This window comes from Cheilinus undulatus, linkage group 2, assembly GCF_018320785.1.
Source record: "Cheilinus undulatus linkage group 2, ASM1832078v1, whole genome shotgun sequence".
NCBI classification, from domain to species: Eukaryota; Metazoa; Chordata; class Actinopteri; order Labriformes; family Labridae; genus Cheilinus; species Cheilinus undulatus.
In genome coordinates, this window is record NC_054866.1 from 55568306 (window position 1) to 55580151 (window position 11846).

Genomic DNA, 11846 nt, shown 5'->3' on the forward strand with positions numbered 1-11846 from the left:
CATAGATAGGTTGAATGAGTTTAACAAGCTCTCACACAGGAAGCATGAGCAGCTATCTTTTATTTAGAACAACAGCTGCAGACACATACAGGCAGGGTAGTCTGCAGCATTAATGCTGCGTTCGATTGTACTCAGAACTCGGATAAATCCGACCTCCGAATCGGAAAAGTGCAATAGAACGGCCCTTGAGCTCGAGACTCTGACTCAGGAATTCGGGTAGGATCCAAGCAGCCCGAGTCGGTCGGAATGACGTAGCAATATGGCGTCGCACACCGTGAGAGTCATTTTCTCCTCAACTTTTACTTTTATGTGTCGTCTAATTTAGCGTTTGTGTTACTACAGTACAGGCCTCTGCACAGCTCGCTTTGATGCCCGTATAAGTTCAATGATGGTGCGTTCAAGTCATACGTACGTTTCTCTTTCTCTCTCTCCCTCAAGTAGCTAATATAATTCCCAAACAGTAATTTTTAATCCTCGAATAACATCAAAACAAACACATCCTTTCTGTGGCCGGCCATGTTTTCTGAGCTTATGCAATGAAACGCATTTACCTCGGAAGTTGGAATTTCCGGTTCAGATCTTTCCAAGTTCCGAGTAAAATTGAACACAGCATAATCCCCTCACTCATGGTGTCATACTTTCCCCTAAAAACATGAACCAATAAATAAACATGCATAACTATAACTTTGCAATGAAACATGAACATTATAGAACAGTAAAAGAGTGAATTCCTTTGCACAAAATCAGCCCAGAAGTCCCCGGGATTAAAGCAAAAAAAAAAAAAATCTTTTGACTGAAATTTTTTTAGACACCAAATCATTTTACCCGACCATCAACCCACCATACCACACGTGTAAGAGCCTTTTTTCTGCCTATCAGTCACTTCCCAGAGGTTTTCATGTAAAAAGGAGTATACTGTGTACATACCCTTAGCCCAAGGGCATTTACACAGTATACTGTTCTCTAATAAAGCACTCAAGTTGTAAAAAGACTTTCACCTACACTATTAAGATTCTCAGGACCAATAGCATTTGAAAGGAAGAGGCCAATTTTGAATAGCTTTTCTGTTAGTTTCCTTCATGTAATTTCAATGTTTTCAATCTATTCAATAAAACACTTTTTGCAAGGCTTAACTCAGCTATAATGTAGTCATACAAATATTCAACCATCTCCATAACTTTTCAGTGCAAGTTATTTATTTTACTTTGAACAGCCAAACAGAAAAACAAAACTCAGAGCAGCACCAACAATTAAGAACAATTAAGTGCAGTTGTGTAAACGGCTATCCTGCTTTTCATTTCTTCTCCTTTTTGGCAGTGAAACCAAATGCCTCCAGTGACACCCATTTCTGGGGTCTTTCTGAATGAGCTACAGGTTTTGGGGCTCTGACTCCAGCAGTGGAGGAGGCTGTAGCACAGGGGTCTCAAATTCATTTAGGGTAGGGGCCGGATTTGCTCCAATGAGATATCCTGTGGGCCGCACAATTGTTTTTAGCAATATCAGTACGACAAACAGCTGATATATAGGCTGCTGTAATGTTTATAGAGAGAAACGATCCAATAATAGATGTAGGTACCATTTAATGAGTGCAGCATGTTTGCAGACTAAATGGTTAATTAGCTACCTTAGAAGGAGAATTTATTTGCAAGTACTCTAAACAGATCAGGCAAAAATATGCTGTCCTTGTAACATATGAGAAGTTTTACAGATTTTAACATTTTCAGAATCCACTGATGATGAATTTACAAGACTGGAATATCATTCAATATGACTGTTTATGGCTTTAAAACAGCAACCTATTCACAAAACCTGATCTGAGCCCTGTTTAACCTGGTGAGAGAGAGAGACTCTAGCTCTTTCTTGCGGAGATTCAAGCACTGCTGCCCTTTTACCATTTACAGAGCAGCAAACCCTCACCTGCTGAGTGAAAACTTGACTTTAAACACACGTATGAGCCCCACAGTCGTTCTTCTGCATGTCCACTCTATCTGAATCCCCTGACGTCCCTGCACGCGTCATGGACTGAGGCATCTCCACGCGCAATTTAGCACTGCGTCAAGATCAAACATGCCGACCTCTCATGTCTGTGTCCAGATTAGGATTCAATGTTCAGTTATAAAGTATTGTTTTTGTTGTTATGAGAGGAGTTTTTACTGCACTGTAAAAATTACAGTATTTTACTGGCAGCAGTGATCCAGCAAAATACTGTAATTTTCTACAGTATCTTGCTGTACTTACAAGTACAGTATTATACTTATAAAGGTATTAGTTCCTTTTCAAACTTTTTTTATTAAAAGCCTCACAGCATTTGTCAAGGTTAACAGAGACTTTAACAACTGTATCACAGGTTTGGGCATAGGGCCAATGTAGGAACACAGTTTCAATAGAAAGAACCTAGCTGAAACTCTTGTGTACTTGTGTGTGTGCATGCATTTGATTGTGCATGTTTGTGTCTCAGTGTACGTGTTCTAAATGTGTTAGACTTAAGCACTGTACTGAACTGCACAGTTCTGCTATAAACAACATGCCATTTATATTGAGAAAAAAAAAACAAGAAAAAGAACTACAACTTGTGTGTATGTGTGTGGGTGTGTGTGTGTGTGTGTAAAATCACACAAAGCCCCACTTGAAATCACCAAGTTTCTTAATGAGTGTGCAGACGTGGATTTACTGATGTTGCCTTCTTTTGCACCATCCTGCCGCTCCTCTTGCTTGGTGTCTTGACATTGGTAGTTTTGTTCCCCTCTCTGGATTGATGTCAAGGCAACATCTAGAAAAACAAAGTAAAACAACAACAAAATCAGTCTTTCAGGTGACAATCTATTAATGAGACATGTTGACTGTTGTGCAAAGGAGTAGTGCCAACACGTTTGCACGGGATAAGCAAAGTCATATGTCCCACTGAATGACTTTGAAAAGTTAAAGAAAATATAAATGTAAAATTTTCAATTATAATTTCAAAAATTAATAATCGCAAAGATGACAAAAAAATTCCCAAAAATGTCACCAAAATATAAAAAAAAGCAAAAATGGCAAAAAGGAAATATCCACCAAAAATGGTAAAATAAATAAACAAATAACAATAATAATAAAAAATAAAAATCCAACTGCACCAGTATGCCTGTCATTCTGCACACTGCACCCCTTAGCTTTTTGAGTTTCTTTGTTGGGTTTTACTGAACCTGAAGACAATTCTAGGGGTAACACTGCATTTTCAGAGGCTGTAATTTAGACGTTGTGACTCTACTCCTGTTCCTGTCATGTAGTGCAGCAGCTCAGGCACACACTCACTCGCAAAATAGATAGACAACGTTTTTTACTGTGGATTGTTAGATATGTTTGTTTTTGCTGTACTTGTGTCAGTAGTTTTCATTTGTGTTAAGATTTGAGTATTGTATGTGTGGAATAGTTCTTATCTCTGGATGAATTCCAGCGTGCAAGCTGCATCTTGCTGATATTGGAGATTGAAGCTATAGTAGGAGGGGAACAGCACAGCCAGCCCATCCACAAAAGATGTTCGCTCACACAGTTCCTCATTATCTATGCTCATCATCCAACAGTTTGTGTCAGTCAGTGGGCCTGAAAAAAATATTGCAGATTAGAAAAGTAACAATAGAAATGTAAAAAAACCCAGAAAGAATTAATATCTGATCAATTTGATTCTAACATTATGAAAATAAACATGTTGACCAGTTATTGATACATTGTGCATTATTGAAGAGACAGACTAAAGTATAGGATGCTCTGGGCAACTGAGCTTTCTCTTCTACATTAGTTAACAATAACTTTTGCTTTCACAGGCTCTCTTTTTCTTTTGTTTTTTTTCCTCTCATTTTTTTGTCTTGGAATTATTGTTCTAATTTCTATTAATATTGTCTTCTTTTTCCTTCCCCAGTTTGGTTTATAAGGGAAGGGGAGGGAATTTGGGGTTTATGCACTATATGTATGACTGTTAAAAAGTTGATGATAAAATATTCCAAAGAAATTGTTTAAAATTCCCCATAATTCACAAAGTGTTTCTGCTCTTGTCAACTCTAAATCTTACTGAATGGGTGTCCGTCTAACTTGCATCAGTTTAGGGGTCCTCAGTGTTTAAGTGTGAGAACTACTGACAAAGACTACATTTGCCAGTCAAAAGTGATGTCTCGTCTGCATCCAAATTTTGAGGGTCAATGTTATAATTATGTATGTAGTATAACCACAGAGGGGTATTATTCTGGAAATCATGATTATATGAAGTAATTCATTTTGTTAGCCGGGTCAAGAAGCCAGGTGAAGCAGCAGGAGAAAATATGGATGCAAAAACACTGGATTCCCCCCAAAATGCTTATGATTTGCTCAGTGGTTACTCATGTCCATAGTATGTGCAACAGTTACACTGTAAGGCTATTATGATTTTTCCTGTATACTGATTTTGATTGCACCTGCCACCCCCAACTCCGTATGAAAGATAATAGCTGTTGCTGCCCATGTTTTATTCTCATTGAAAATCACATACAGTTCTTACCTGCCACAATCAAACGTGGGGTGTTGGTAGTCAGCTGCATGGTAGCTGGTGTGGCTGCAACCTTGTAATAAACAAAGTAATAATCGGGAAAACGCCTATATATATATATATATATATATATATATATATATATATATATATACAAAATGAATAAATAAAAAAATAAAAAAAAAACAGGAGGTCGCACCAGTACATTGCTGAACAGCCAAGACCTTCGTCTATAATGATATACCTTCAGATTTTGTAATTTGACTTACTTTTTATTTTCAAAATTAAAAACTGTTTTATCCAAATTCTCAAGAATCAGTGAAAGGTCCTACCCTTTAAAATAAAGCTCCTGCTTTGGCAGGCATGGAGAAGCTGACTTTCGTTGTATTGCCTGCCCCCATATGCACCTATTCTAAATTAAAGCAAGTTGTGTACAGTACAGGGTTTACACGGAAGTAGGCTATCTATTGAGTGAGAGAGAGATATTTGTCAGCCACAAGACACAACAAGACAAGACCGACGAGGCACACTGAGAGTAGGTAATTTAAATGACCAGCAGGTGTCGCCGTGCGTCAACGTTGCCTTCAATCATCCCCTATAAACATCCCAGTGATTTATACGTGGATATGGATTTATTCTGGCAGCATGACCTCAAAAAAGGCTTTAGTTTCGAGATACCCCTACCCAGCTCGAACAACACACCACCATGTTTTTTCATATCCAATAAATGTGTCACATTCATGAAACGGATGGTTGTGGAACTTTATTTCTGTGGGAAATACGTTTTTTTTTTTGGCTTTTATTTAGGTCTACCTTTATATCTGGAAAAAGGGCCCAGATAAGCCTGTCCAATTAGGAATGAGGTGACAAAAAAAAAAGCCCGGAGTTTCATAATGGTCACTCAGATTTCCATCCGATGTGCGGTGGTAAGAAGTTGGTACCAGCCCAACATAACTAGAAAGTCAAATTCATTTTTATATAAATAAGTACTGAATATAAACTCATGCAAACACAACTTTCTCAGTCTGGTGAGAACTGAGTGGACACCCTCCCTCGGAGCCTGTCAGGGCCCGGGGCTTTGTGTGGGATGATCCTGCCCAGGATGGAGGTCACCAGCTGTTTGTCGATGGTGAGTGTTTGGCAGGGGGGAGATCTCCCAAAAGTTCATACTTTATCTTTTAAAGCAGTGTGCTCTCATATGTGTGATGTTTTGAATTACACTCTTAGAACAGCGGTTTGGCTTGATAGTAAGCTCGCTCTCATGTAGCGCTAATGTCTCATTTCAGTTATCAAAGTTGATAACATGTATTTATATATCATTACTATTGCTAAATCCAATTTCAATAAAAAAAAAATTCAAACATGTTATCATTTTTAGTAATGATAGTATAGGCCTATATAAATGTACATATATGAAAAATAGCAGCTTCCAAAGACTGGGATCGCACCCTCCAACCTCCGGTAATCAGACGCCTGCGCCACCACTTTAACCAAACTGACTGCTGTAATAGTGGGGACTAAACATGTATAACAAGCATATCCGATTCAGGTATTATGATCCCGATATAACTGGCCTCTTTTCTTTGGAACCTCTCTCGAGAGTAGGAGCCGCTCTAAATCGTCCTCCTTAACGGCTCGGTACACGGATGATGGTGCGCACTCCATCCCCGTAGTACACTCTCAAAACAGATATGATAAAAATAACACATAATGTGTTAATTTTTTTTTTCAATTATCCTAAAATGCTTTTTTTTTTTTTTTACCTGTATGCTAAAAGTCAAATAAATAAATAATCACAAAATGACGGCATAAAATTCAGGTCAGATTTATTTATTTTTTCAAACAATATATATAAAGTGTAACAACATACAGTCTTGGTGAGTCTAATGTACGGATGGAAAATAAGCTTTTAAGACCATAATATTGCATTTTGTACTGGAGAATACGTCTGTCTTACAAAAATGGTGACCGTAAAAACTTTACAAGACACAAAATAAAGTAAATGCATTAGAAAAGTCAAATCATTCTCCATTTGTATGCTGACATTTGAAGCACTAACTAAAAATCAAACTGAAAAAAACAATTCAGCGAGAAAATTCACAGAAGTTCAATTAATAGAATTCAGCAAGAGTGCACTAGCCTACAAATAACTGATCCATCAGGCCATGCTGTCATCAAACTGCACAAGCACAAGACAGGGGGCACCATTCACTTGCTGCATCCTCTGAGACATTACTGAAATTGACTTGTTCCAAAACAGCTTAGAACAGTTTGTCTGTGGCTCAAGTCAAACTATCATCTTGAAGTGGAATGGTGACTTTGTCGTTCTTTACTGCAGTGGCATACTGAGTTGTTGTGCTGGGGTGTCCTATACGCGAAAGATTGAGCTGATGGACTGCTGGCTCAGAAGCTGGGGATGCTGGTTCCAATCTGGAAAAAAAAAAACCATCGAATAGGGGTGTCAATAAATCAATGTTAATCATCTTTGTTAAAATGGGTTTCATCAGTGTACAAAACGTGATGTCTATATTCATGACAATAAGCAATATCTTTAATTAAGTCAAACTTCACTCAAAATTCTGAAAATATTTATAATAATAATAATAACTTTATTTGTATAGCACTTTTAAAAACATGGGTTTACAAAGTGCTTTGACAAGTGCAGAAGCAAGTACAAAAACAAAGCAACAACCCAGACAAAAGACAAGAAACAGAACGTGACATGTAGACAGATAATAATTCATCTACATCGATAAAGAGCAACAATATAGAACCAAACCTAGATGACCTGTGATGCCATGCAAACTAAGACATCACAGACATCAATCAGATTGCAGACATGAACTGCACAGCTAAGACATCATGAACATCAGGATGCAGGCAAGACACAGACATCAGTACCATAAAATGATAGGAACCCAGGCAAAGTAGGAACCCAGCTACACAAGCTGAGACCGAGAGGACCAAAATTAAAGACATAAGAAATTAAAAGAGAAACAGTAAAATGTAAATAAGAGGGCAAAAACAGATATTAAAACAGGGTGAAACCAGCTCTAAACCTGTAAAAGCAGTAAAATTGATAAGTATTATAACAGAGGTAAACATAAGGGGAAGCAGTGAAGACGTAAGATCAATAAAGTGAGGAAGACAGTAACAATCAAAAACAGCCAGGGGGCAAGGAAATAAAATTAGGTTGACAGGGAGTAAAGGAGAGATTAAGACGAAATTAAACTAAAATATGTAAGAATCTGTGAGAAGATAAAAATTAAATAATAAGAAGATGAAGACGACATCACATAAAAGCCAGTCTATAAAAATGAGTTTTAAGAAGTGATTTAAAAGATATTTAAATGTATAATCCCAATGGTTTATTTTCACTTAATTCTATCAAGAAGTAGATAGTGTTTTTTAATATTTTGAAAATGAAAAATTTCAACATGTACATTTGATATTCATTTCTTAAGTTGTGTATTTATTGAAGAACCCAACTGTCAAACACTGTAAGGGTCACATTAAGCCACCAACGTAAAATTTATTCTCAACCTGTGTGAAACATCGAATACTGGTGCATACATCTCCCTACCTTGCAGTCCACTATAATGATCAGTTGCCTAACCAAAGGTGATTTTCCATACCAGCGTGGACATTTTGATATTGAACATTCTTAAGTAAGTCAAAACAAAAACCCTTTTCAACATTTGTTAATAGCTGAGATGGGATTCACTAATTCAAAAGCGTGAGACATTCATAGTCAAAAACATCTTTCTTACCGGTCTTAGGTCCAAGATGTAAGGTAGGGCTGATTTTACTCTCTATCTGGTCCATCCTTTGGCCCTTCCTAGAGGCAGATAGTGTACCAGGAGCTGAAGAGCTCTGAAGCAAAGTGACTCTGAGCAAAACACAAAAGGCATACATACAATTAGTGACTCTACCTCTGACATAGGCTGTTCAATAAATTACTACCACAGAGAAAAACAGTACCCATAAGGATGTGCTGGAGGACTTATGACCCATCAGTTTAAAGAATCGCAATAAACACATTTTTTGTTTTTTAACGGTTCAGCACAAGTGGCGATATGAATTAAAGTACAATTTAATATATTATGGCCCTATGGGATTCCCCTCATATAATATTCCTATAATAAAAATGAATGGCACAGGCCATGTGCACACCAAATAAAAACACATTAAACTGACAGTCATTGTATCTGGTATAAATGGAAGGTAACTTACCATTCTCTCTCCTTGGGGTCGTTTTCAAGTGTTGCCACTTTTGAATGATGTGTCCTTCCCATATCCAAAGGTACTCCTCCCCCAGACATTTTTCCAAACTCTGCATCACACTGAAGATAGCAGATAACACAACAATATTAAAAAGGGAACCACTACCATTTTACTCCTGTGGTCTAAGACCGTCCAAAAAATTAGCAAAAATGAAAAAAAAAATGCCCTAAATCAAAAAACATTGTGCTTAAAAGAGGAGAACTCATTTGAGTATTTAAAAGAAAATAAGGATTTTTAGCAGACTATAGTAGGGGACTGTCTAGGGGGTATCAGGGTGTGCTCCCCCAGGAGAAAAATTTATGCAATTTAAAGTTAAAGGCATACAAATCTTGTGCAATTTCAGGGCAAAAAGAGTCAAAATTGCATCAGGTCACATAACTATCTCTCACTTTAACTCCAGCTAATCTACACCAAAGATTGTGTGCCAGACCCTTTTTGTTTACATGATTATGCTGGAATCACACTTTAATATTTGTCAGCCTAAGTAAAACAATAATTGTCAAATTATCTATTTAAATAATAAATGGAGTTAACTTCTTGCTCAAGTTCATATTCTGGAAAGATCAACACTGTTTATTCATCTTTGTTTAATGTTCATTTGATAAATCTACTCATTGACACAGAAATGTTTATTGCAGCTGCATCTCTTACTGATGAAGGAATTCAACAGGAACAAATATCTTAAATCAGTGACTGTTTCATTTAGCTGTTGCTCCACATCTTTAACCTGACAGCCACTCTCCTTCTCTCTGCCTTACTGAGGCAAAAGGGAGATTATTTATTCCCACTAATTATCAATAGTAACCCATACTTCCTGTAAAGTTGTAAGTCTGACTGAAGCTCTGTCTTTATATCACACCCTCATACTTTGAGGCTTTATACTTTGAGAAAAGAATATTAATGGAATATTAAACTGTATATGAACGTAACGAGCTCTCCAGCCCGTGTGCGAGAATCAGAGAGACAGCGGGAGCGCGCACGTGTATAGCGCAATACCTATACCAATCCTGCACAGACATTAAAAAGAGAGGCGTGCAGAGAAAAGCCTGTGTCTATCCTTAAAGGCTTCAGAGTTTCCTATAACTTGTGTGAGTGTTTGTAGCTCGCATACAGTACACAGCCTTCCTCCGCGCTGTTCACCCAGAGCTGTTTATCCGCTGCGTGTGCACCACGAAGCAGCTCGCGTGCGTAAAGACGGTCTCAGCCGTATGAAAAGGCAAAATAGGTGTGGCAAATCAAACTACGCAAGGGTAATTAAATTATGGCGGATAAAGGTAAATGGGAAAACACTAGAAGGGATACCAACCTGCCGACTGAAACCCCCGAATACACACCAGCACCGGGGGGAATAACGAACAACAACAACAAAAAACTATCCAGAAGAAAACACTGAAAGCGCGTTCGTCCAGTTAACACAGAGTGTTATACCTGTCTGTGTCACATTACAGCACAACGGCCAACAGTCCTACTCCCAAAGGTCCTAGTCTGGTCATAGTTATATAAGAAAAATGTCCGTTAAAATGTTAAGTAGTCCACAGTATGAGTTCAGCCTCCCGATAAGCAACTTAAATCTCCCTCTCCCTTCCCAATGCAAACCCTGCAGTACAGCTACAGTAAAATGGCGGCGTTAACAGACTGTGGTACTGACTTTAACTTAACTAGCTAAATATTAACCGTGACAAGGTTTCATGCCGACTTTACTTAAAGGAGCAGTTGTTAAGCCAACTATAAGGTCCCAATTGAACTTTACATTGTGTATTTTTGCCAGTAAGGTAGAAATAAAATTAAAAATCAACAAATGGAGTTAGGCGATGTAACATTAGCTAACTGCTAGCCAGCCCTGTTGAACGCAACCTAACTTAATCATGAATTTCCTTTAAAAAATGATTTAGTTGGTGGATTATATACATGCTAAATTTACCCCAACACATTATATTTTGATAATATATATCTAAATAAAGTAGAAATGAATATTTACTGAGTTGTTGGGGAGCAAACCAAGTGAAACAGTCTCCTTCTCAGTCTCCTTTGTCTTCTTTGTCTCTCAGGCGGGAACAGTGAACATGAAAAAGGGCGCCCCCTTCCCGCCACTCAAAATAACACAAGTTGTGTTAAACTATCTAACACATGCAGTGTGTACAACTTCTTAGGCTTTTTTTTTCACATCTTGTGTTGAAATCAACACAAAATGTGTTATGCATGTCACAACACATTTTTTGTGTCATTTTTTAACACATCCTTTCTGAGAGTGTAGGCTCCGTAGTATTTTGACTGCGAGCGTGCACACGACAGAAAAATTATGCCGGTAAAGACAACGCATGTTTAGCTGTTGCATCTCGCCGGTGGTGAGTGAGTCTCTTTCACATCGGACAACCCTTGCTGGGGAAGCTGCCACACCCTTCCCACGGATATGAATACAACTTGCCCAGATTCCGCTCACTGTTTGGCTATAAGCGCGCTAGCTTCGCAGCTAACGCTGTCAGTCTGTGAGCGTCGCTGTCCATGGTGCTGAAAGCTAGGACAGTGACCTGTTTGAGCACCGGGTGCTTATACTGTGCAGTCTATAATTTACCAGACCAATTCAAACAGGACTCTCCTATCTGGGCGATGGTGGCTGTGCTGTGAGTAATCAGCCACCCCTGTTGCGGTAAAAATGACAAGCACGGAAGTAGTGAAGCCACATTTTGTGACCTGGAAAACATGGGACAGACAGACCTCAGCTGGTCAGGATAGGCAGTGACGTATCCAGCACCCTGCTATACATGTTGCTATATAGAGCAACCCCACAAAGTACTGTGTTGTCCCCCCTCCTCTTTGCCCTGCATACTGCTGACTCCCACAATGATTCTGAGCTCAGGTCGATAAAGCACGCATGTATCAGGGGAATGAGGAGAAGTACAGGAAGCTGCCGAGTTACTTTGCAGGCTGCTGTGGGAGCCCCCCCCCCAGCCACACACACTCACACACCCACACACATACACACAACCGACCTGCATAGGGGGGTCTGTAGTTGATCCTTGAGGCCTCTACTGGACAACAAACTTGTCCGGGATCAGAACACCAATCT

At 38.6% G+C, this 11846-nt stretch overlaps 1 long non-coding RNA gene across 1 annotated transcript; it reads right to left on the reverse strand.

Moving 5' to 3' along the window:
• Window positions 1-6309: 6309 nt before the first annotated feature.
• Window positions 6310-10369, reverse strand: LOC121526279. Its single transcript, XR_005993300.1, has 4 exons — window positions 10086-10369; window positions 8729-8838; window positions 8266-8384; window positions 6310-6925 (listed from the first exon to the last, which is right to left on the reverse strand). It is a non-coding gene; the product is annotated as an uncharacterized LOC121526279 (long non-coding RNA).
• Window positions 10370-11846: the final 1477 nt, after the last annotated feature.